Below are 25,986 nucleotides of genomic sequence, written 5' to 3'. Positions count from 1 at the left end.
AAACAAACGAGAAAAAACCCACCCAACCACCACAGAGAACCACAGTGGGACAGTGGGAAGACCATTTGAATGTGCCCTAGAAAGGTATGGCTCCCAGACAGAGGCAGAGAGGCCTTTATCCAAATGCACACTCAGCTAGCTCGTGCGTGGAAAAATCCTTGGGGATTTGGCAAAGTTTTGGCCAAGTTGGCCAAGACTTCCCCTTGTCCTGTCTTATGCCTTCGAGTCGTTTCCGACCGCAGCGACGCCACAGACGCCTCGCTCCCAGAATGCCCCCTCTCCATCGCCAATCATTCTGGCAGTGTACCCATAGAGTTTTCTTGGTAAAAATATGGCAGTGGTTTACCACTGCCTCCTTACGCGTAATAAACTCGGGTCTCCACCCTCGACTCTCTCCCATGCCGCTGCTGCCCGGCATGGGTGAATTTTGACTTGTAGCAGATTGCCTTCCTCTCGCTAGCCACTGTCCACGCTAGGAATGGAGTGGGTAGGCCTCTGCTTAACTTTCCCTCCCATAGCCGAGACTGGTAGAGGACTGGAAACTCTCCAGGTGCCACCCTGAGAGAGGACGTCTTCCCCTAGGCGCGTTAAATAGCGAATCTTCCATTGCTTAAGGATGACCTCCAAGGTTAATTCAGCAAGACTGTTGGTTGGTTATCAGAGACTCAGGGTTCAGAAGTCCCTGCATCTATCATTACTCAATTGTCCATTCCCTTTGAAGAGCAGCGGAAAGGCCAGAGGGAACTTCGGGGAGGAGCAGCCGAGTGGCCAGACAGCCTCAACGAGGCCTCCTATGGCTAAACCCTCCTTTCCTCTTCTCTCTCTCCTTCCTGTATCGCCCTGATTTGCTCCCTTCGTTCATCCCCTCCCTCCCCCAGCCCAGTCCCGCAGCACGTACGTATATATCTGTAATTTATTTATTTATGTTAATGACCGTCTCCCCCTCTGGACTGTAAGCTCGCTGTGGGCCGGGAACGTGTCTGTTATATTGTACTCTTCCAAGTGCTTAGGACAGTGCTCTGCACACAGTAAGCGCTAAATACGACTGAATGAATGAATTCCCTCTGACCCTTCCCAAAGCCCCCTGAGATTGACTGACTCTCCAGCCCTCTTCTCCCACCCCAGCCTCATCTCCACCCTCACTTTCACTGCCGCCTTCCATCATTGGGAATGTCGGCAGACTAATCTCTCATCTAAATGTGGCAACAATCTATGGCCACAGCAGCAGGCCTATCATTCCGGACTGACAGAAAGGGCCCTTGCCCTATTCTGTATACTCTAACGCTCTCTTTCCTGGTGTCTAGGAGGCTACTTTCCAAGAAAATTATTTTCAAGAAATAATTTTTTTCCAAGAAAATTCTATGGATACACTAAGAGAATGATTACAGATAGAGATGGGGCATTCTGGGAGAGATGTGTCCATGGAGTCCCTATGGATAGGAATGACTCAACAGCATAAGACAAGATAAGGAGGCTAGTAGGGAAGTATGAAGACCAACCCCATGCCTACATCCTCCCTCCTGCCGGGAACTCCCTCTCCTTTATTATCAGACAGACCATTACTCTTCCTTCCTTCATAGCCCTTTTAAACTCACATAATAACAACTTCAATAATTGTGATATCTGTTAAGCACTTACTATGTACTGTGCTAAGAGCTGGGGTGAAAACAAGCAAATAGGGTTGGGCACAGTCCCTGTCCCACTTGGGGCTCCCAGTCTCAATCCCCATTTTAAAGATGAAGTAACTGAGGCACAGGGAAGCGAAGGGACTTGTCCAGGGCCACACAGCAGACAAGTGGTAGAGCTGAGATTAGAACCCAGGACCTTCTGACTCCCAGGCCTGTGCCCTATTCACTACCCCACAGTGTTTCTTGTCCAAGACATCTGGCCCAAGAGGCTTTTCCCGACTAGGCCCTCGTTTCTGCTGTTTGTCTTCTCTTCCAAGTGGTCTATTCGCTCAGATCTGAACTCTTTAAGTACTCGCTATTCACCTGGCTCCAAGGCCCATGTTCTTATACTCTGCCATTTCTCTATCTGTTATTGATTTTAATATCTGTTTCCCCCTCTAGACTGCAAGCTCCTCGTGCGTAAGGATCGTGTTTCCTTACTCTATTGTACTGTGTTCTCCCCAGTTCTTCGTAAAGTGGTCTTAATACAGGACTATTCATTAACTGATTGATGAAGAGAAGAGCGTCCTGAAAACCCAAAAGAATTCCCAAGTCTCTAGATTTACCTTGCTCTTCCTAGAGCTGGATATAGACTTTGCTGGGCCTACTTTTACCTCTAATATTTTGCACAGACTAGGGGATCCACCAACAAAGAGGGGAAAATAGAGCTGAATCTACACTGAAAAGATCAGCTCCAAAAATAATATTAGTCAAACAGAGTGAACTCACTCCAGAATATGGGAAGGAAAAGATTGAAACTTGAGATAATCCTAACGCAGCTTAGGATGGTATTTGATATTTGTTAAGCGCCTGTTATGTGCCAAGCACTGTTCTAACGCTGGGGTAGCTACAAAGTAATCAGGTTGTCCCACGTGGGGCTCATAGTCTTAATCCCCATTTTACAGATGAGGGAACTGAGGCACAGAGAAGTTAAGTGGCTTGCCCAAGGTCACAGAGCAGAAAAATGGCAGAGCCGGGATTTGATCCCATGACCTCTGACTCCCAAGCCCGTGCTCTTTCCACTAAGGCACGCTGCTTCTCAAAAGATACAGAAGTGTTCCCCTTCACCTTAGTCCATGCCGGGGCAAACCACGAGACCATTCGGAGATACATGGAAATATGCCCATCTGGGATGACTCAGGGACGAAGTTTGGCAGAGATCGGTGATTAATAGAGATGCTTGGGGACTACTCAGTTGAACTTGAGGTAACCAAAGCAATGAAAAGAATTCAAGGGTACTCAGAGGATCTTCCTGTTCCTCAGCAAAAACCAGAAGAAACAGTGGAAAGGGAAGAAGATTGAGGGCTCTTTCAGAAACCACACTGCTTCTCCATGCCCCAGAAATGAAGGATCCCAAGAGAGCCGAAATAGAGGTCCTGCCTTTCGCCTCATTTGGTTTTCATGGAAATGTCACCCAAGGAATCACGGCTGGTCTCTTTCAGCCGAGCTGACACGTCTTTGGAAAGGAAAGGCTGCTTATACAGGTTGGGAATTAAATAACAGAACAGACGCAGTGATAGATTCCTAATCGATTTAACTGCCTCTGTCACAGACACGGAAAATCTTTGGCAAGAATCCAGGTGGCAAGAATTGCTATCGCAGTGAGAGCTGGCTGAGGGGGAGGAACACCAAACCATCACTCAGAAATCAATCTGAAGAAACTCAGAAATCAATCTGAGGAAAAGGTGATCCCAAATAATGATTATGGTATTCGTTAAGTGCTTACTATGTGCCAAGCACTGTTCTAAGCATTGGGGTAGCTACAAGGTAATCCTGTCCCATGTGGGGCTCACTGTCTTAATTCCCATTTTACAGATCAGGTAACTGAGGCACAGAGAAGTTAAGCCCAAGGTCACGCGGCAGACAAGTGGCGGAGCCGGGATTAGGACCCGCAACCTCTGACTCCCAAGCCCGTGCTCTCTCCACTAAGCCACGTTGCTTCTCAAATCCAAATTCAATGTTGTTTTCTTTTAAAGTTGAGATCATATACTGTTACAATACTTACTATTTCCAGTTCACCCTAAGTGAGAGCCTCCCTCAAGAGGCCTCTCAGTTGATCAAACAATGGCATTTATTGAGTGCTTTCCATGTGCAAAGCACTGTACTAAGCCCTTGGGAGAGCACAATGTAATAAGAGTTAATGTTGGTATTTGTTAAGCGCTTACTAGGTGCAGAGCACTGTTCTAAGCGCTGGGGTAGATACAGGGTAATTAGGTTGTCCCACGTGAGGCTCACAGTCTTCATCCCCATTTTACAGATGAGGGAACTGAGGCACAGAGAAGTGAAGTGACCTGCCCACAGTCACCCAGCTGACAAGTGGTAGAGCCGGGATTCGAACCCATGACCTCTGACTCCCAAGCCCGGGCTCTTTCCACTGAGCCACGCTGTTTTTCTAGGAGTTGATAGGCACTATCCCTGTCCTCAAGGAACCTTCAGCTCCCAAGGGCCCGAAATAGTGGAGTGGCTTTGTACAAGGTCAAATGAATTAGCCAGGTAGGAAATAGAATCCAGATTCCTAACAACCCTTCCATAATTCTTGTATTTTGCAAATTGAACAGCCCAGCGCCTTTTCCATCAAAGAGCCTGCTTTTCTCGAAGCCTGGGAAGGCTTTATGCCTCTTTCATGCGATGGTGACAGGACGCTAACTGAGTAAGCAATGAATCTTTGGAGGGAAATGTGAGAGGCAAAGAGCAAAACCGTCAAACAATTGGTAGCTGCGACCGAGCAGAATGAATAATAGAACGAGAACAGGGAAAATGATCCCTACTTCTGAGGAAACGCCGTACGGTAGCAACGAAAGTGAAATTGAGAAATTGAGGAAGAGACCAGGGCCTAAAGCTGCAAATAATGTGTAATCTCCAATACTGCTGCTTAGTTTCTCTATGGGAGGATGTTAAACTAATCGAACCTCATTCACCTCAGCCCCCGTAGAGGGTGCAGACCGCACAAGCCAGGCTGTGGCAGCATTATTAAGGGAGAATGATTTTTCCTCAGATCGTGCTTATTAACTTAATGGGCATTTAAAATCTGACCTAGACTTTGTTATAACGTCCACATACTCAGACTGTCGAGTACCGGGAAGGACGGGAGCAAAGGGCATCGCTGATCATCGGAAAGTTCTGGCCTCCAGCATATTTTGGATTTGGGGCCGACTTATTTTAATTCTAGTCACCCAACCTGTTTTGGACTCGGAGAGGATAAAAACTATGATATTAACAGGAGGTTATTGCCAGGGGAAATCACATCAGTTGGACCATACAAAACCTTCGTGTGCACTTCTCATTGACCTCTCCTACTCTTTTCCTGCCCCTTAGTCACTTGACACATTCCAGGAATACAACCGGGAGGGGAGAGAATATGCAGGGAAAAAGTACAGGGGAGCTGCACAAATCACTAACACTATAATCGATTCCTTCGTGCAGGTTCCCTCAATCAGCGATATTTATTGAGTGCTCACTGTGTGCAGAGCACTGTACTAAATGCTTAGGGGAATACATTTCAACAGAGTTCATTCATCTTGAGAAGCAGCACGGTGTAGTGGATAGAGCAGGGGCCTGGTAGTCATGGGTTCTAATCCTGACTCTGCCATTTGCCTGCAGTGTGACCTTGGACAAGTCACTTCACTTCTCTGAGCCTCAGTTATCTCATCTGTAAAATGGGATTGCCCAGGAGGGGCAGGGACTGTGACCAACCTGATCTGCTTGTTTCCACCCCGCTGCTTAGTTCAGTGCCTGACACACAGTAAGTGCTTAACAAATACCACAGTTAGTAGTATTAGGATCCTGAAGACTCAGGACTGGGGCTTGTCCATTATTCTCATTCTTGGTCGTCACCGTCATCATCATCATCATCATGATCAACAATGACTCTGGAAATGACCATGAATAATAAACCTAGGAGTCTTAAAAATAGATTTTGCGAAGGTTTGATATACCCTTTGTCCAGTTTAAATTGAACAAGGAGAAAATATTAGTAAGAGAAAGAATGAGAGATCTGTACTTTTCTACCACCGCTGAGAATGAGTAAATAAGTTGACAGGCTTCAAGAAGACAGCTGGTGTTTTCTAAATTTGTGTCACTTTTTACAACTGCAGGAGAAAATGCTGTAGATGAAGGCATTGTTTCAAGGGAACACAGCAATTCTTAGTCATTCTACACTTTAGTTTCTGGAAGAAAAATAGGTCTCTGTTCTATGTAATCACCTGAAATGCCCAGTGAGAATCTGGTGTTTCCTATTTTTTACCATCCTGCATTTTCATCTTTTTGAAAACAAGGCTTTTGTCTATTTTTTTCCCCGAACTAATTTCTGTTTCAAATTCCTTGAAAATTTCCTGTTAGGCAACTTTTTTAGAGCCAATAACATAAACATTATGATTATAATTATTATAAGCACTTACCATGAATCAAGCGCTTTTCTAAGTGTTGTCAGATACAAATTAATCAGGTTGGATATAGTCCCTGTCCCACATGGGGCTCACAGACAGAGGTGGAGGGAGAACAGGTATTGAATTCCCATTTTATAGATGAGGAAACTGAGGCATAGGAAAGTGAAGTGACTTGTTCAAGGTCACACAGCAGGCAAACAGTGGAGCCAGAATTAGAATTGAGGTCCTCCAACTCCCAGGCCCGTGTCTTTTCCACTTAACCAAGGTGCTTCTCAGGTCACTCTCTTCTCCCTCTCTTCTAACAATACCGTGGCACTTGGGTCTCTACCCCTTGAGCACTTTAATTCTCACCCCACCCCCACAGTCTTGCCTTGTCTTATGCCGTCGAGTCATTTCCGGCCCATAGCGACACCACAGACGCGTCTCTCCCGGAACGCCCCCTTCTCCATCTGCAATCGTTCTGGTCGTGTATCCATAGTTTTCTCGGTAAAAATATAGAAATGGTTTACCATTGCCTCCTTCCACGCAGTAAACTTGAGTCTCCACCCTCGACTCTCTCTCGTGTTGCTGCTGCCCAGCACGGGTGAGTTTTGACTTGTAGCAGATGGCCTTCCACTCGCTAGCCACTGGCCAAGCTTGGAATGGAATGGCTACCCGCTCGACTCTCCCTCCTATAGCGGAGACTGGTAGACTCCTGGAAACTCTCCAGGTGCGACCCTGAGAGGTGACCCCCGTCGTACATATGTGCATACTTGGTTACTTCTCCTACCTATAATTTATTTTAATCTCTGTCCAAGGCAGAATGCTATCCCTGTAAATTAGAATCTGCTCTGAAATACCCATTACCCAGGCTCTTTTTGTGCAAAGCTCACTGGCCTTTTCATTAGGCAAACAACTGTCATCTGCCTAAACATTTTAATACCTGTCCCAAATATGTGTGAATGCAAAGCTGAGAAAGACCGGGAGAATCTTCAACAGCCCGGCCTTGTGGAGAGAGCACAGTCCTTGGAGTCAGAAGGACCCGGGTTCTAATCTCAGCTCTGCCGCTTGTCTGCTGGGCGACTTTGGGGAAGTCACTTAACTTCTCTATGCCTCAGTTAGTTCATCTATAAAATGGGAGTTAAGACTGTGAGCCCCATGTGGGACATGGTCCGTGTCCAACCCGATTAACTTATATCTACCCCATCACTTTATACGATGCCTGGCACTTCTTGTCTTATGCCGTCGGGTCATTTCCGACCCATAGCGACACCACAGACACATCTCTCCGAGCATGCCCCGCTCTCCATCTGCAATCGTCCTGGTAGTGTCGTGCTTAAAAAAAGACCCGAAAAAAATTTTACTCAAAGCTCTTCCTCAAGGGGTAATGCTGCCAACTGACACCTCTTCAGGTGCCCATCCCTGTCCAATTATAGCACCCTTCCGGGCAGGAATTTGTATCCGTTACCTCTATTTGATTTAGAGTACCGGGAGCTAATCGAGAAAGGCATCTTGATCTAATAGCTTCATTCTTCTCTCCCCAGAGTGCACACAGAAAGATTCAATGGGACATTTTGCAGTGGCCCACAAGATATTGCAGAGAATTTGGGGGCCATCTGTCCCGTCTTTTCTGGGTTCTGCCGTTTTTGGCTGAAGGCTGATTTTCCCACTTGTCACAGAATCAGGGTTAGCGGAATGCAGAGGGAATGAGGACATGCACGCAGGAATGCAAGAGAGCCCTCGAGGGTAACTTCACCCGCTGGTGTGAACCCCCAGCAGCTACCAAATAAGTTTCTCTCATTTCCTGGAAATCCCCCTCCATCTCTGGGTCCCTACTTATCGTCTTGGCCCTGACACGTTCACCTGAATTCCATCTATCGGTCCTGACAACTGGAGGAAAATTTAGAACCACAGAAAATGGAGTCGCCCCTCAAAATTAGACTTTCTGAGCAGGAGGTCAAATGCTGCAATCTGACATTCAGTTACAACTCCAGCTGGACTCCTACGTCTGACGATCGGAGGGTGGGGTTTGGCTCACTGGTGGAAGTGGCTTGAGTTTCCCCTCAAGTATGTCTCTCTGTTGGCCTTCAGCCCCGGCTGCCATTTTAAAAATTTGGTCTCTTCTTGCTAAAGTGGGCCTGGAGACAGGATATGCAGCTTTCAAACCCAATTTCATCCACGACTTGCTGGGCCTAAATTTCCTTACCGGTAAGGTGGGGGACATACTCTCCTTCTCTCTCGTCCTCCTTCTTGAGTGGTCAGGTGGCTTTATGCTGAGCCTTGTGGAGGTTTTTTTACTTTGTTTTTTTTTTTTATGGTATCTGTTAAGGGCTCACTATGTGCCAAGCACTGCATTAAGCGCTGGGATAGATACAAGCTAATCAGGTTGTCACTGTCCGTGTCCCACCTGGGGCTCGCAGTTTTAATCCCCATTTAACACTTGTTAAGCACTTAGTAAGCGCTTAACAAATACCAACATTATTATTATTATTATTTAACAGATGAGGAAACTGAAGCACAGAGAAGTTAAGTACCTTGCCCAGAGTCATACATCAGACAAGAGACAGAGTTAGAATTAGAACCCAGGTCCTCAATCTTCCAGGCCTCTGCTCCATCCAGGCCTGGGAGTCCAGCCACTTGTCTGCTGTGTGACCTTGGGCAAGTCACTTCAGTTCTCTGGGCCTCAGTGACCTCATGTGTAAAATGGAGGATTGAGACTATGAGCCTCATGTGGGACAGGGACTGTGTTCAATCCGATTTGCTTCTATCCACCACAGCACTTAGTACAGTGCCTGCAACATAGTAAGCGCTCAACAAAAACCATAGTCATCCTCCTCCTCATCATCCATTAGGCCATGCTGCTTCACCCTGTTGCAGAGGAATAAAACACTGCCCTTTCAGTCTCAAAGACAAGATAGGCAATCCCAACTATCAATCAATCAATTACATTTATTGAGCACTTACCGTGCGCAGAGTAATAATAATAATAATGCTGGTATTCGTTAAGCGCTTGCTATGTGCCGAGCACTGTTCTAAGCGCTGGGGTAGACACAGGGGAATCAGGTTGTCCCACGTGGGGCTCACAGTCTTAATCCCCATTTTACAGATGAGGGAACTGAGGCACAGAGAAGTTAAGTGACTTGCCCAAAGTCACTCAGCTGACAAGTGGCCGAGCCGGGATTTGAACCCATGACCTCTGACTCCAAAGCCCGTGTTCTTTCCACTGAGCCACGCTGCTTCTCTACTTCAATACAGAGTACTGTACTAGGTGCGTGGGAGAGTACAATACGACAGAGTTGGAAGACCCATTCCCTATCCACAACGAGCTTACAGTCTGGAGGGGGAGACAGACGTTAATATTAATAAATCAATGAGGGATGTATCCTCAAGTGAAATAGGGTGGGGGGCGGGGTGAACGAAAGACTAAATCCAAGTGCAAGGGCGGTGCAGAAGGGAACGGAAGCAGTGGAAATGAGGGTTTGGTAGGGAAAGGAGATGTGATTTTAATAAGGTGGGGAGAGTGGTGGTCCGTTGTACATGGAAAGGGAGGGAAGTTCCAGGTCAGAGGGAGGACATGGGCAGGGGGTCGGTGGTGAGATGGATGAGATCGAGGTACAGTGAGTGAGTTGGAGTTTAAGGAGCAGAGCGAGCAGAGTGGGTTGTAATAAGGAATCAGTGAGGTAAGGTAGGCGGAGGCGAGCTGATTGAGTGCTGTCTTCCAAGTGCCTGGAAGCCTCTGGAAAATAGTACTATATGAATTTAAGATGCTGTTACTTTTAAAAATAGTATCCCAGCCATCTATCTGAGGGCTTTCCATTATATCACAAGGGTGTGAGGTTCATCGATGACCGCAAAACATTAGCTAAGGAACGGGCAAGGACTCTTAATAGATCCTTTCCATCTGTAACGATTGAGTCCAGAACTGTAACCACTCCCTAACTAATGTGAAATTCGACACCAAAATGCACTTTGGAAGAGATGAGGCTCCTAGGAAGGAAAATGAGGGGTCAGGGCCAGGTATGAAGTAGACAAAATGTGATTCTTCTCTCCAAAGAGTATACTCTTCCAACTTGTATCCCTTCACACATTCGGAATAATTGGATCCAGGGGAAAGGTTGAGAAACTGTGATGTTGCAACCAACTGTTAAATGTTTTTTGGCCATTTCTGTAATCGATCAATCGATCAATCGTATTTCTTGAGTGCTTACTGTGGGCGGAGCACTGTACGAAGCATTTGGGAGAGTATACTGGAACAGAATCGATTTGTTCTCCATGAAAATGACTGGAAATTTAGATTTTCGATTCCTCCCCTCCCCCCTCATATAGAGGGTTGTCCCTTATTTCATTTCCCATTTCACCAGGACCGTCGGACGGTAGCGGATGCTTCACAGCCTTCGGGTGACCCAAGTCCTGCCTCTCTGCAGACTGCAGCTAGTGCCCCGATGTGATGTGCCCCGGGGGCATATTTTTTTGCAAAGGCTTCATTATGAGCCACACCAGACTTAAAGAGAAGCAGCACATTTCTGCTTGAAACTAAACTGATTAGGTTGTTTCAATCTGCAGAAGCCGTTTAGCCTCGTGGAAAGAGCCTGGGCTTGGGAGTCAGAGGACCTAGGTTCTAATTTGGGATCTGCCACTGGTCTGCTGCATGATCTTGGAAAAGCCACTTCATTTCCCTGTGCCTCCGTTACCTCATCTGTAAAATGGGGATTAAGACTGTGAGCCCCATGAGGGACAGGGACTCTGTCCAACCTAATTATCCCTGAACTAAGTAAGTGCCTGGTCCATAGCGAGCACTTAACGAATACCCTTTCTTAAAAAAATGGGTAAAAATAGTTTAGATAAAGGTGCATTTAATAATCAAGAGAAACGAGTAAAATCAAGTGAAAACAGTTTGAAGAGGGGAGAAGAGGATGAGACGGAAGACCTAGAGGAGCTTCGTTTTTTTGTATGAGACATTCTCGGTACTCATAAAGCAGCAGAGATATCACCTCATCCTCTCCCTGGGCAGTCTAGGGAGAGAGAGAAGATCATGAAAAATTCTGTGTTCTTCCCATACTCATTATGCTGAATCTTTTGGTTAGGATGGTGGGAAGTAAAGCAGCCAGATTTCCATCTTTGAGGACTCTCCCTGTTGGACAGTTTCACCTGATGGCTTATGTGAGAAGAAGCGTTGCTGAACCTGCTGTATGACATATGCAGGCGGGGAGGACAGAGCAGGAATTTTAAAAACTAGAAAAGAAGAGTCTCATAAACCACGTGGAAGACCAAGGAAGTGGCTGCAGCTGATAATAATGATAATAATAATTAATAATAATAGTATTTGTTAAGCGCTCACTACGTGACAAGCACTGTTCTAAGGACTGGGGTGGATACAAGCAAATTGGGTTGGACACAGTCCCTGTCCCATGTGGGGCTCACAGTCCCAATTCCCATCTTACAGATGAGGCAACAGAGGCCCAGAGAAGTGAAGTGACTTGTCCAAGGTCACAGAGCAGACAAGTGGCAAAGTCGGGATTACTACCCGTGGCCTTCTGACTCCCGGGCCCGTGCTCTATCCATTATGCCATGCTGCTCAGTAAGCGCTCAATAAATACAACCGACTGATTGTGCAGAGCACTATACTAAATGCTTGAGAGAGCACAGTACAACACACAGTTGGTAGATTGCCCACAGTGAGTTTTACAGCTTTAAGAAAAGCAAAATCCATCTCATCTCTAGGACACTGGTGCCTCTGGTAGGCCTAGCCACCAGGCAGTATTCCTGACCTGTTGTTGCCATGGTAATCTAGTTGCCGCGTAGATCTGCCTAGGCTCCCTCCTGCAGCACTGAAAGTCCATCCGGGACGTTTATCGGCCATGCGAGAGGCTCAACCTCCTCTCGACACAGCGTACTCTTTAAATTAAATGAAATGAGTTTTCCTTTCTGATTGTCCAGCATAAATCATCACCCACTGTGGGTAACAATGATTAAAAAACTACGCAAAGGAAGAAGAGATGAAAGGTAAATATGTGTCTGTGGATGCAGTTTTGATGAAAAATCACATAGGAATAATCCATAAACCAACATCAGCATTTATTATTAACCTCCCAAATCTCCTACAGGGCCCATCACCTGCAGTGCAAGATGCATCTTTCAAGCAGAACTTGTTTTCTCCTAGAGGAACTATTGATTGAGATATTCTATTCAAGGCTGAGGGGCTGACACTGAGGGTTAGGGTTATCAAGCTGTCACAGCAAGTACCATTTCACGAAAGTGGCAGAAACCCCTGGAAAGAGAAAAGACTGAGAAGCCAATATTGACTATCAGCTCAGGGCTGGAAACTAGGGGCTTAAAGTCTTCACGGTCGCTTCATGTTACAGCTTCCCTCGCTGGGGAAATAATGGTGGTATTTGTTAAGTGTTTACTATGCGCTAAGGCCTAAGCACCTACTAAACCCCTGGGCAGATACATGGTAATCACGTCAGACTCTATCTCTGGGTCGCATGGTGTTCACGGACCCTGTCCTGCCTGGTCTTGTTACCTGGGGGTAATGTGTAAGGATCAATCAATTAATCAAGCAGCGTTGCCTAGTGGATGCAACCCAGGCCCAGGAGTCAGAAAGACCTGAGGTCTAATCCCAGCTCCACCTCATGTCCGCTGTGTGACCTTGGGCAAGTCGCTTAACTTCTCTGTGCCTCACTTATCTCATTTGTAAAATGGCGTTAAGGTTGTGAGCCCCATATGGGACCTGGACTATGTTCAATCTGACTAGCTTGTTCCTCAGTACAGAGTACAGTGCCTGGGTCATATTAAGTGCTTAATACACACCATTAAAAAATTGATCCATGGTTTGGATTGAATGCTCACTAAATGCAGAGCAGCGCACCGAATGCTTGGGATGGTACGGGACAATCGAATCGCTAAGTACAATCCCTGTCCTCAAGTAGTTTACGGTCTCGCTGGGGAGACGAACATTAAAATGAATTACAGATAGGGGATGTATATGTCCAATGAGTGCTACTGGGGAAAGAATGGGTTGAGTATCAAAGTGCAGAAAAGAGGCAAAGTGGATGGGAAAAAGAGGCTAGGCAGGGAAAGCTTCCTGGAGGAGAATTAGGTGGGGTCATAGTCCCTACCACACCTCCAACATCCAATAAGGAGATGTAAGGAAAGCAGGATTGCTATTAATAACTCCATTGCCAACACATTCATCTCAGTGGGTGTTGAGATGTGTTAGCTTCCCTCTGGCTAAAACGTTCATTTTAGTATCTCACATATATTTCTGCAGATGGTGGATCAGTTGCATTGATTAATAAATATAACAAGTGGCAAAGCATCGAACAGAGCCCTCATTTTATCTCCTCCTCCTCTCACATCTAGAATACCACAGATATCAGGTAAGTGGAAAAAAAAAAAAACACATTCCAGGCCTGGGAGCTTAAGCAAGCTATCAGATCCTTTCCAATCCTAGTTAATCTTCTGTCTTGGACAGGCAACAGGGCCTGGGAGCTTTATTAATAAGCACACAATTAACCACATACAGTAGGTTAATGGAATGAATCCAAGTTGGAAACGTAAGCCTCCAGTTTAATGTCAAATGTTTCCTTCTTCCCAATAGGGAAATCCATTAGAAATGAGAACAACATTTCACTAGGGGTAATCAACTCCTTTCCAATCTGCTGGTCTGCCAGGTCCAGTAGCAATCCCTGGATTGTAAATGTGCGATCGCACCCTTTGCCTGTCTCCCCATCCAGACCGTAAGCTCAGTGTGGGCAGGAAATGTGTCTGTTATATTGCTATACTGTATTCCCCCAAGCGCTTAGTACAGTGACCTGCAGCACACAGTAATCGCTCAATAAATACGACTGAAGGAATGAATGAATGATGTGGGATAGGGACTGTGTCCAATCTGCTTCGCTTGTATCTATCCCAGTGCTTAGTACAGTGCCTGGCCCCTAGAAAGTAACCGCTTAGCAGAATACCTTAAAAATGTCCTTCCCCACTGGTTCTTGTGTCAGTCTATAGTTCATGCTGAGAAAAATCAGCTTTGTAAAAATTGTTTTCCCTAAAGGGGTTTTTAAGACCAGTGGTCCAAACCCGTCCGCTCCCATCAGACTTGGATTACTACCTACATCATTCATTCATTAATTCCTTCATTTATTCAATCATTCAGTTGTATTTATTGGGCCCTAATTTTTGTAGAGCAGTTATAGGGAATCGGGTGAGTAAAACCCGTGGTCCCTGCTGTTAAAGAGGTTGACAGGTAGACATAAATTGAATCTGTACAGTGGGAAGAGGAAAAACTTAGATGCAACCGGCAATAGCAACAGCATGGAAACTGAATGAATAAGAGAATAAACAAATTAAGCATGTAAAGTGTTATTCGTACACAGCAAGTTCTGAAGCCAGCTATAAGTCCGTAAATGGTAAAGCTGACCGGTCGGAGAATACGATGGGGGAGATGGGATTCCGTTCGCTAATTCTTCCAGGAGCAGGTGGATTTTCAGGATTTTGAAGATGGGGATGATTGTGAGGTGGTGGATTCAAAGTGGGAGGGAGAGCCAGGCTGGGGAAGTGCACAAACAAAGGGCTGGAGGTGGGAGAGTTGAGGGTGAGGTACAGTAAGATGCCACTCTCAGGATGGCACCCGGAGAGTTTTTCCAGTACTCTACCAGTCTCGGCTATGGGAGGGAGATTCAGGCAGAGGCCTACCCATTCCATTCCTACCTTGGGCAGTGGCTAGCGAATGGAAGGCCATCTGCTACGAGTCAAAACTCACCTATGCTGGGCCGGAGCAGCACGGGAGAGAGTCGAGGATGGAGCCTTGATTTGACTGTGCAGAAGGAGCGATGGTAAATCACTTCCATATTTTTAACTGAGAAAACTCTATAGATCCACTACCAGAACAACTGCAGGGAGAGGTGGGACGTTCTGGGAGAGATGTGTCCAAGGAGTTGCTATGGGTCGGAAACGACTCGACAGCGTAAGAGAAGACAGTAAGATTCATTTTGTTAATGAAATGTACATCGCCTCGATTCTATTTAGTTGCCATCGTTTTTACGAGATGTTCTTCCCCTCGACTCTATTTATCGCCATCGTTCTCGTCCGTCCGTCTCCCCCGATTAGACCGTAAGCCCGTCAAAGGGCAGGGACCGTCTCTATCTGTTGCCGACTTGTTCATTCCAAGCGCTTAGTACAGTGCTCTGCACATAGTAAGCGCTCAATAAAAACTATTGAATGAATGGTGCTGTTTTTGTTTTTGCCTTTTCTTCTCATGATCTTTCTGAATCTTCTGCTTCACTAGACCCACTGTTTTTTGACTGAAGTATTCCAAGTGTGTCTGTTTACTGGGATACGTATAAAATGCTTATGATGTGCCAAACCCTGTACAAAATGCTGTGGCTGATACCAGATAATTAGTCATCTTCCAGTTTTCATCTGTGAGGTCAGATGAATCACTGGCATTTATGGGGCACTTGCTGTGTGCAGAGCACTGTACTAAGCGCTTGGGAGAGTACAGTAGAACAGAGCTGATAAGCATATTCCCTGGCCATAAGGGGCAAGATAGGAGGCTGTAACTTAGAGTCATTACAACATTTCTTCTAGTTACAACATTTCTTCTAGTTTCTCATTCCAACTCACCTTGTAGGCACTGCTTTGATACTCTACTGTCATCTGCCCTCTTCACAGGTCCCATCAAGAGAAGCTGTGATGAGGTGAGCGGAGTTTCTATGCAGTAAACTGATTCGATTCTAAGCCTCCCCTGAGTATGATCTTGTCTTCTCCCTTGGGATTCCATCAGCATTGTCTTGACTCCCAAAGTGATGCTATTAGTGGATAGAGGATGGGTCTGGGAGTCAGAAGGACCTGGACCTGAATCCCAGGTCCACGACCTGTCTGCTGTGTGACTTTGGGCAAGTCACTTTGCTTCTCTGGGCCTCAGTGACCTCATCTGTGAAAAGGGGATTAAGACTATGACCTCCATATGGGACAGGGATTGGGTCCCACTGGATTTGCTTGTATCCACCCCAGTGCTTAGAACAATGGCTGGCATACAGTAAGCATGTAACGAAGACCATAATAATAATAATAATAATAACAATGAGTCAGACGCAGTGTTGTAATGATCCTGTGCTTACCAGGTCTCACACCCATAGAAAAAGTTGGAGAGCATTACTGATCTGTAGATCTCTAGTTTAGTCTGAAGCCAGACATCAGCAGGGAATGTGTCTGTGTATTGTTATATTGTACTCTCCCAAGCACTTAGTACAGTGCTTTGCACAAAGTAAGCACTCAATAAATACGATTGAATGAATGAATGACAGCCAGACTCAGTAGGAAAGTCCACTAGCTTTCTCGATTGCATTTTCTCATTCCTTGCCTATTCCTTGAACTGCACGTTGCTCAAGTACCATATGTTGGAATGGCATGTGACTAACGAAGATTTTTGATTGCTTCTACATTTCCCTGGTGCCAGGCTGGTACATAGCTTCAGTTTTCTTTGGAGTTATCAGTTTACCCCACTGGACTGGCTCTGCAAAATTGTTCCCAGTGTCCCTACTGAGCATTTACTATTAGTTAAAGAATGAAAGGCTTTCACGATCTCCAGGACCTTCAGACACTGCTTCAAACACACGCATCTTTTCCTCTTTCCTTTACTAGGGAGTGTTCAATAGAACCATCAGAAATACCATTACTCTGTCAGACCAATGGCCCATCCAGCCCAGTGTTTATAGTTAGATAGTGGCACCAGGATCCTTGGAAGAATATTTTGATAGGTGCCTTCCTCGATTTCCATCAGTGCGGTCTGTCTTACACTGTAAACCGCTAGCAGTTACAATCACTAATCATTACCCAACATGGAGGGACACTTTAATAAGTTCATTAGTTCATTTGGGTGAGGAGGACGTATAGATAACTCTAAAACATTTAATTAGAATAAAGCTCAAAGCAACACTGTTGATGTCATCACCTTCAGTGAAACTGAAGTCTTCAGGGTACAGAGCCAAATGAAAATGGCAGGGCAATGATCTGGGACTTTGACGCTGACACAAAAAAATCAATTCCTCAAAAAGAAGGTAAACTAATTCTGAGCTTTCTCACTCTCCTACCTTTCTGCTTTTTCCCTTGTCAAAGAAGACACAGATACATTCATCTCAAATGCTCATATGTGTCAACACATTCCCGGCTTTCACCAAAAAAACCCCCCAAAACGCAACAGTCAGGATAAGAAAGGTAAGTCGGGTGTGGAAAGTAATGTTAGTGTCATAGCAATTGGCCTCAGCATTAAGAAATGCCAGTTATGTAGAATCAGTATTAGAGAGTAGGATAGATGGACATTTGACACAAGAATAACATGAAGACTCCTTAAGTGTATACACGTTTCTGTTTCAAAACTGAGAATACAGACATACTCCCAGAGTCTGCTAAATCATATCCGGAGGTCCGACACCAATTTTGAAGTCTTCGTGGAATACGATTTGCACTGCAGTATTTAGAAACCATTTGTCACAGTTTGTAGAAAACACACAAGTTTCCTATATCCTACGATGAAAGGATTAGCATAATTGTACCCTCAACGCTCACCAATTTGGAGATTGAATATGCAATCTTTCTAATCTCTGCAAGTAATTCTAATCAATCAAAGGAGAAATAAGGATTGTTAAAAGGATGACACGTGAATGCGGAATTGATGTTGCCATCTTATAACTTTTCACCTTTTTGGGGTAAACAATCAGGGCTACTATGGCAATTTGTGGAACTTGTTCCCCTGACTTTCCTCTCCTACTCCTCAACCAAGATCCTGATAGAAAACCATCTTGAGTGGGTGGATCCATTTAAAATTTCCTCGAAAAGGAATATTCTGTAATTTTTACACTATCATTCATTTTCTATTTTTTAAAGCGACATGTCAAAGCATTTTAAACGTCCTTTTAACAGCACAGTCTAGATTTCAAGTACAAGAGTTCCTCTCAAGGTGGTTCAGTTTGGTTAAAGAGTTGGCTCTGCCCCTCCCCCAAAATCTAAATACAAACTCAAGTTCTGCAATCTACTGGGACAAGTTTGAACTGTCTGGCACCCTACTGAGCACTGACCAGTGGTTTAGCTCTTCGATGCGTCTCAGTAGTTCAAGAGTTATTAATCTCCCTTGCTAGAGCAAAAGATCCTTGTAAGTAGGGAACGTGTCACTTCTGTATTCTGCATTTCCCAAACTACCAGCAAGCCTGCCGAGGGACGGGGACTATGTCTAATTCCCACATGAATATTTTGTCCCGGTATTTGTATAAATACTCTTCCTGTTACTACTACTATGGTGTATTGCACCAAGTGGCCACTAAATAAATGCTGTTATTATTACTATGGCCAATATTGTCATTTTAACCTATAAAAGCCATTCACGTTTACCTTGAGATCCAATTGATCAAGTGATCAGTGGTATTTATTGGAGATCCAATTAATCAATGGTATTTATTGAATGCTATAATAATAATCGTCATGATGGCATCTGTTAAGCGCTTACTTTGTGCCAAGCACTGTTCTAAGCACTGGGGTAGTTACAAGGTAATCGGGTTGTCCCGCATGGGGCTCACAGTCTTAATGCCCATTTTACAGATGAGGGAAATGAGGCATAGTGAAGCTAAGTGACTTGCCCAAGGTCACACGGCAGGTACGTGGAGGAAGCGAGGGTAGAACCCAGGTCCTCTGACTCCCGGGTGCGTGCTCTTTCCTCTAGGCCACTCTGTCTCTCAATGATTCAGAGTAGCCTGTGCCAATGTGCGAGTCATGAGTGATCATCTCAACCGTGGATTTTTCAGTCTCTTCTCTATCTTTCCTTCATCTTCTGCCCTGAGGCAGGCACTAGGCACTGATGAGAAGAGACACGGCTAAAAGGGGAGCAAAAACAAAGGAAGGAGGAGACGACAAAACCCAACTCTAAATAATTGAGAGCTGAAGGTACAACAGCTCTGCTTCTGTGTTTGAAATTTTAGCTGGCTGAAAAGGGGTTGCGCTGGCTTAACGTTTCTCGAGTGACCCCCAATTTCACCATGAATGACACTGGGGACTACACATCTACTGTGCACAGAGCACGGGACTAAGCCTGTGGGATGTATGGAAGTATAAGAGATAGGGTGGACAGTTGTTTGTTCCCGGACTCTCTGGTTTTCAGCTGGTCAGTCTCTTGGCCAGTGGTGAAACGGCACTGGCCACCTACGAGAGAGTACAGGGCAATCGAGGTGGTAGACACGAGCCTTGCCCTCATGAGTCTTACAGTCTTATACCCTTTCAGTGTACTCCTGCTATCTGCGCTGATGAGACGTCCGAGAGATCTTCTCTTTAATGAGGACATACTCTAGCAGCCTCGGCTAAGGGAGGGAGAGTCATAAAGAGGCCTATCCATTCCATTTCCAGCTTGGGCAGTGGCTAGAGTGGAAGAAAATCTGCTACAAGTCAAAACTCACCCATGCTGGACAGCAGCGGAATGGGAGAGAGTCGAGGGCGGACATTCGTGTTTACTGCGTGGAAGGAGGCAATGGTAATTACCAAGAAAACTCTACGGATTCACTGCCAGAATGATTGCGGACGGAGAGGGGGTGTTCTGGGAGAGATGTGTCCGTGGTGTCACTATGGGCCGGTAAACGACTCGATGGCATAAGACAAAGATCCTGTCACGGATTTTGACGGTGAGGGACAGGAAGGAAACCAGAATTTATGACCGTGCCAGTTAGAGTGGGGCAGTGGGTATGCTTGGGGACCTATCTGCCCAAGCTTGTCTTTCTTCTTCCTTGGTCTTTGTTCCCCTTTCAGTCACGTCTCTCGTCATCAGTGCGTAGTACCCTCCTCGGGGCCGAAGGTAAAGGCTTAAAACCCACCACAGATCTGATCCTAATCATGATTTGGTCTGAGAAGCAGGATGGGCTAATGGAAAGTGCCCAGACCTGGGAATCAGAAGGATCCGGGTTCGATGGAAAGTGCCCAGAGCTGGGAATCAGAAGGATCTGGGTTCTAATCCCGGTTCCACCATTTGTCTCATCTGTGCCTTTGGGAAAGTTACTTCACTTCTGTGGGCTTCAGTCACGTCATCTTCAAAACAGGGATTAAGACTGTGAGTCCCATGTGGTATATGGTCTGCGTTCAACCTGATTAGCTTGTATTGACTCAGCTCTTATTACAGTGCCTGGCACATAGTGAGCGCTTAACAAATACCATAAAAAATGGGCAGAGAGCCTCAGAGAGTCCATTCTGAGGCAGTCTCATTCCATGCTTTGTATGGGATTGAAAGCTAGGAGCAATTTCCTTTAAAATTAAAAATAAGTTCCCTTCATCTTACATTTATAAGGTCCCAGGTTTCCTGGAAATGAATTACTGAATAAATGACTTTTCTCTGATGTGCTGGTAACTCATCACGACAGCAGAAATTTGGACTCCATTGGAAAGACAAAAAAACTGATGGCCAAAAGCACTAGTAGACATCCCACGGGTTAGCTTACATTTGTCTAGCAGCAGGCCTTTAGGGTGTCCTATTCCTTTTACAGATTGGAAACAGGATATTTCCCTGAATGTCAGGGAAATAATTATCTCAAAACTCATATCTGCCCTTTGTAAAAATAATACTGATAATCCCGGTACGCATTGAGCACTTACTACGTGCCAAACACAGCACTAAGCCCTGGGATAATCAGGTTGGATACAATCCCTGACTCCCACTGGGCTCCCAATCGAAACAGGAGGGAGAACAGTTATTTCATTCCCATTTTCTAGATGAGGTAAATCTCCTGACTCCCGGGCCTTTGTTCTTTCCACTAGGCCACACTGCTTGTAACGGTTGCTGGCAAAATTAAAGAACTCCTCATCCCTTCCCTGCTTACTCTCTAAATCATTCATTCCACCTCCTCCTGGAAGCAGCGAGAAGAAATGGCTCTGTCACTTGTCTGCTGTGTGACCTTGGGCAAGTCACTTCCCTTATTTGTGCCTCAGTGACCTCATCTGGAAAAAGGGAATTAAGACTGTGAGCCCCATGTGGGACAGGGACTGTGTCCAACCTGAATAACTTGTATCTACCCCAGGGTTGAGAACAGTTCTTGGCACGTACTAAGTGCTTAACAAATACCAATATTTTTATTATTATATAATCTTAACAAGTACCATTCTTTTTATTATTATTTAACAGTTTCTGACCCCTCCAAGTAGTGAATACCACTTTCTTTGTAATATCAATACTCATTATTATGGAGTCTATGAAACAGAAATGCATGTATCCCGGCAAGGCCCCTTGTCAGCTGTGTGACTGTGGGCAAGTCACTTCACTTCTCTGTGCCTCAGTTCCCTCATCTGTAAAATGGGGATGAAGACTGTGAGCCTCACGTGGGACAACCTGATTCCCCTGTGTCTAGCCCAGCGCTTAGAACAGTGCTCTGCACATAGTATGCGCTTAACAAATACCAACATTATTATTATTATTATTATTATGGTCCGTGTGGGCCCGAAACAAGGTTACGAGATGAGGCAAAGCCTCTGGGCCACCAGAGGTTCACAATCCTTCTTATCCTTATTTTACAGATGAGTAAACTGAGACTCAGGGAGGGCAAGTAACTTGTCCAAGGTCAAACAGTGGGCCAGTAGCAGAGCTGTGATTTCATGCATTCATTCGTGTTTACTGAGCGCTTACTGTCTGCAGAGCATTCATTCATCCAGGTGTACTTATTGAGCGCTTACTGTGTACATAGCACTGTACTAAGTGCTTGAAAAGTACAATTGAGCACTGTACTAAGCGCTTGGAAAGGATTTAAAATGAGATCTCCTCAGTTCGGGTCCTGAGCTCTTTTCACTGCGTCACACTACCTCGTAATTGAACTCACCTCCTTTTCAGTCATTTGTTCTTGTTCTCATTCTTCACTTTTTTCCATGGCATTTGTTAAGAGCTTACTATGATAATAATAATAACAATGATGGCATTTGTTAAGCACTTACTATGTGCCAAGCACTGTTCTAAGTGCTGGGGGGAGATACAAGGTAATCAGGTTGTCCCACGTGGGGCTCACAGTCTTAATCTCCATTTTGCGGATGAGGGAACTGAGGCACAGAGAAGTGAAGTTACGTGCCCAAGGTCACACAGCTGAGAGGTGGCGGAGTCGGGATTCGAACCCTCGGCCTCTGACTCCCATTTCCGGTCTCTTCCCTCTGAGCCAAGCTGCTTCTCGAGCTGCGGCAGGCACCGTCCTTGGCACTGGGGTAGATGCAAGATAATCAGGTCGGACCTACTCCAGGCCTCATATGGGGCTCACGGTCTCAATCCCCATTTTACAGATGAGGTGGCTGAGGCACGGAAAAGTGAAGTGACCTGCCCAAGACGAAACAGCAGACTCGTGGTGGATGTGGGATTAGAAAACGGGCCCTTCTGACGTCCAGGCCTGTGCTCTATCCGCTAGGCAAAGGCTGCTTCACTTGAGGAACCTGAGAAGCATTTTTTCCTGAGTAGGTCTGCTTCAGAGAGACATTTAAGAGAGAAAATAAACCCCAACAGGTGGAGGTTTCCTTCTTGCCGCATTTCACAAGATATTCAAGGGACTGGGGGGTCGCACGCTGGGCTGTGCAATTGCATCGGTACCCAGAGGAACACCGGCAGCAGCCGTGTCGATTTAGGAACCGATAGAGCCAGGAATGATATAAATATATTCGTAAATGTAAAAGAATTCATGGGAAATGAAGCAACTCATGGAAATTTATAGGCAGATTCAGAAGCTTTCTACACTTAAACGTCTTGCCAGGTAATGAATTACTTTTCTGCAGGCTTCCCTGGATATTTAAATCGGGGTTGCCCTAGTGGGGCTTAGGTGGAGCTCCTGGCGGGGTTCTCTCTGCCAGACAGAAATTGTAACCTGCTGCCCCGTGGAGAGAGTTGGCCTCGGCGGACTCCATTCGGGGTGGGGGTGAAAGCCCTGTGGAATGGTCCAGAATGGAAACACTGCAGCCTAGTACATAGAGCACGGGCCTAGGAGTCAAAAGGACCTGGGTTCTAATCCCAGTTCTGCCACGCGCCCGCTGTGCGACCTGGGGAAAGTCACTTCACTTCTCTGTGCCTCATCTGTAAAATAGGGATTATTAATAATAATGATGATGAGGGAATTTGTTAGGTGCTTAACTAGGTGCCAGGCACCGTGCTAAGCGCCGGGGTTGATACAAGTAAATCGGGTTGGACACAGTCCCTGTCCCATGCGGGGCTCACAGTTTCAATCCCCACTTTGCAGATGAGACAACTGAGGCACAGAGAAGTGAAGTGACTTGCCCGGGGTCAAAGCAGTGATGTGGCAGAGCAAGGGATTAGAACCCATGACCTTCTGACTCCCGGGCCCGCTCTCTGTCCACTACACCGTGCACCATGTGGGACAGGGACGGTGTCCAACCTGAATAGCTTGTATTAATCCCAGCGCTTAGTACAGTGCCTGGCACATAATAAGTGCTAAACCAAAGAAAAGAAATGGACACTTCTGGGCTAACCTGACGGTACCATGTACTGTAGCACATGAATTATGGTATGTGTATTACAGTACAGCGTGGCTCAGCGTGGCTCAGCGGAAAGAGCCCGGGCTCGGGAATCAGAGGTCATTGGTTCGAATGCCGGCTCCGCCTCCTGTCAGCTGTGTGACTGCTGTGGGCAAGTCACTTAAATTCTCTGGGCCTCAGTTACCCCATCTGTAAAATGGGGATTAACTGCGAGCCTCCCGTGGGACAACCTGATGACCCTGTACCTACACCAGTGCTTAGAACAGTGCTCTGCACATAGTAAGCGCTTAACGAATACCAACGTTATTATTACACAGGCTACTCAGTGAAACCTAATGAAGTCCTACCAAACCTCTTCCGGAAATCTGCAGAACCCAGGGCGTCTTCCCCAAACTGGTCTCTCCTTGTCCCCAAACTGCGGCATTCCCTCCTGAGTCCCTGACCACGTGGGCACCACTTCTGCATCCAGGACCTGGGCAGGACCCAAGGCAGAGAGAAGCCGAACACCTAACATGGTCCCTGCTGACGTACTGGACGGGGGACCAGCCATCTGAAAACCAGACTTAGGTATAAAACCAATCGGTTGACCGCCCTTTGAGGCAGATGACGTATGGGGGGGAATAGGTGGGAGGTGGGGGTGACCTTTGAAGCAGGAGGGGTAACGGGCATTGTGGACCTCCTAGTGCCCCAGACCGCCCAGCCAATCACCACCGATGAGGCAATCAATCAATTCTCTTTGTGTCTACTCAGAAGCGACAGTGTCTTCCTTCAAGCCAGAATGAGAGAGAAAGTGATTGAGAGAGAGAGAGAGAGAGAGTGAGAAAGAATCAGAGAACAATCCCCTACTTTTCCGTGGGAAACATTTCTCAGGTCATCTTTTTCAGAAAATTCTTATCCTCCACTTCCTAACACAGACTTAGGAGCAATTCCTGGGATAAAGAAAAGCAATCTCCCCGCACCCGGCAGTTTTATTATTGCCATCATTATTGCCATCAAATATCACACACCGGGGCTTTTCTCCATAAATCCCAGTCAGAGCGATATCAGTTGTTTACAGTCCGTGCTACTCCTCGTGCCAACGGCTCTCCTTGGTTAAAAAGGACAATCGTTACATCAGTCAATTAATCAACGGTATTTACTGAGTGCTTACTATGTGCAGAGCACTGAACTAAGTAACTGGGAGAGTACGGGCGGACACGTTACTTGCCCCTAACAGGCTTCTGTCTCAACTGATTGTGTGCTCTTTTCTGATTAAGAACTCCTCTCAAGTCCAGGCCTGTTCTCTCTCATCTCTTCTTTCCTCCATTAACTCTGGTGTTGTGGTTCGTTCTAAAAATGCTTTGGGGAAGTTTCCCCTGATGAATTTCACTATTATTTTGAACCCAGGTGGGCTTTCCTCTTCCCCCTAGGAGGCCACTGTGAGGCAACACCTTCTTGGATTCAGCAAAGACACAGACTTGAGAGTAACATGGCGAGAGAGACGGGGCCATAACATGCAGAAATCCATCACAGCTAAGCCTGGCATCGACCAGGAGTGATCGTAATGTTCCTTCATCCCGGCCGGCCTCTTTTTAATGGTATTTGTAAAGCGTTTACTATGTGCCAGGCACTGTACTAAGCAATGGGGTAGATACAAGCTCATCAACTATGTATATTTCTGTATATATACCTGCTATTTATTTATCTATTTATTTGTATTAAATGTCCGTCTCTCCCTCTAGTCCGTGAGCTCGTTATGGGCAGGAATGGATCTATTTGTTGTTATAACGTACTCTCCCAAGCGCTTAATACAGTGCTTTGCATGCAGTAAGCACTCAATAATTATGACCGAATGAATGATCAGGTTGGGGACAGTCCTACACAGAGCTCACAGTCTTAATCCCCGTGTTACAGATGAGGTAACTGAGGCCCAAAGAAGAGAAGCGACTGGCCCAAGGTCACACAGAGGACTAAGTGGCGAAGCCGGGATTAGAACCCATGTCCTTCTGACTTCCAGGCCGGCGCTCTATCCATTAGGGTATGCTGCTTCTCCTTAGGACCTACGTGAGCCATATCCCCTTTCCCCATATCGTCAGCTCTGGTAGCTATCGGTTACAGTGTCCCGTACGGGATGGGTCCACACGGCAGCCCCTCCCATAGACTTGGAGGAAGCATAGAGCTCCTTATGTGTATCGGTAGTTGGAAAAAGATAGGTTTATCTTTAATCATCCAAGTCATTACCATCGCTTTAGAGGAAGCACTTCAGTCACCCGAAAGATCTGGCCTCTCTTCGGTGCGAAAGCACTGCCGAGGGAGATCTATCCCAGATTAAACCTCCCAGATTTCAACAACCTGCCATCCTCCTACTGGGGTTTACAATAAAGAGGCCGCAGGGCCTAATGGATAGAGCACGGGCCTGGGAGTTAGATGGACCTGGATTCTATACCCGGCTCTGTCACCTGTCCGCTGTGTGACCTTGGGCAAGTCATCCA

The 25,986-nt window shown here is 46.0% G+C and overlaps 1 protein-coding gene and 2 non-coding genes across 3 annotated transcripts in view; all 3 read right to left on the bottom strand.

The window, feature by feature from the left end:
• AMPH (amphiphysin) overlaps nucleotides 1–25,986 on the bottom strand; it is a 145,891-nt gene that overhangs the window by 84,524 nt on the left and 35,381 nt on the right. The gene's annotated exons all lie outside the window — the stretch shown is intronic.
• On the bottom strand, nucleotides 431–568 carry LOC114814057. The gene has a single exon (XR_003761799.1). It is a non-coding gene; the product is annotated as a small nucleolar RNA SNORA7 (small nucleolar RNA).
• Nucleotides 6,646–6,779, bottom strand: LOC114814085. The gene has a single exon (XR_003761827.1). It is a non-coding gene; the product is annotated as a small nucleolar RNA SNORA7 (small nucleolar RNA).

Source organism: Ornithorhynchus anatinus, chromosome 8 (genome assembly GCF_004115215.2).
Source record: "Ornithorhynchus anatinus isolate Pmale09 chromosome 8, mOrnAna1.pri.v4, whole genome shotgun sequence".
Lineage (NCBI taxonomy): Eukaryota > Metazoa > Chordata > Mammalia > Monotremata > Ornithorhynchidae > Ornithorhynchus > Ornithorhynchus anatinus.
This window is presented reverse-complemented; position numbering and strand designations above follow the sequence as displayed.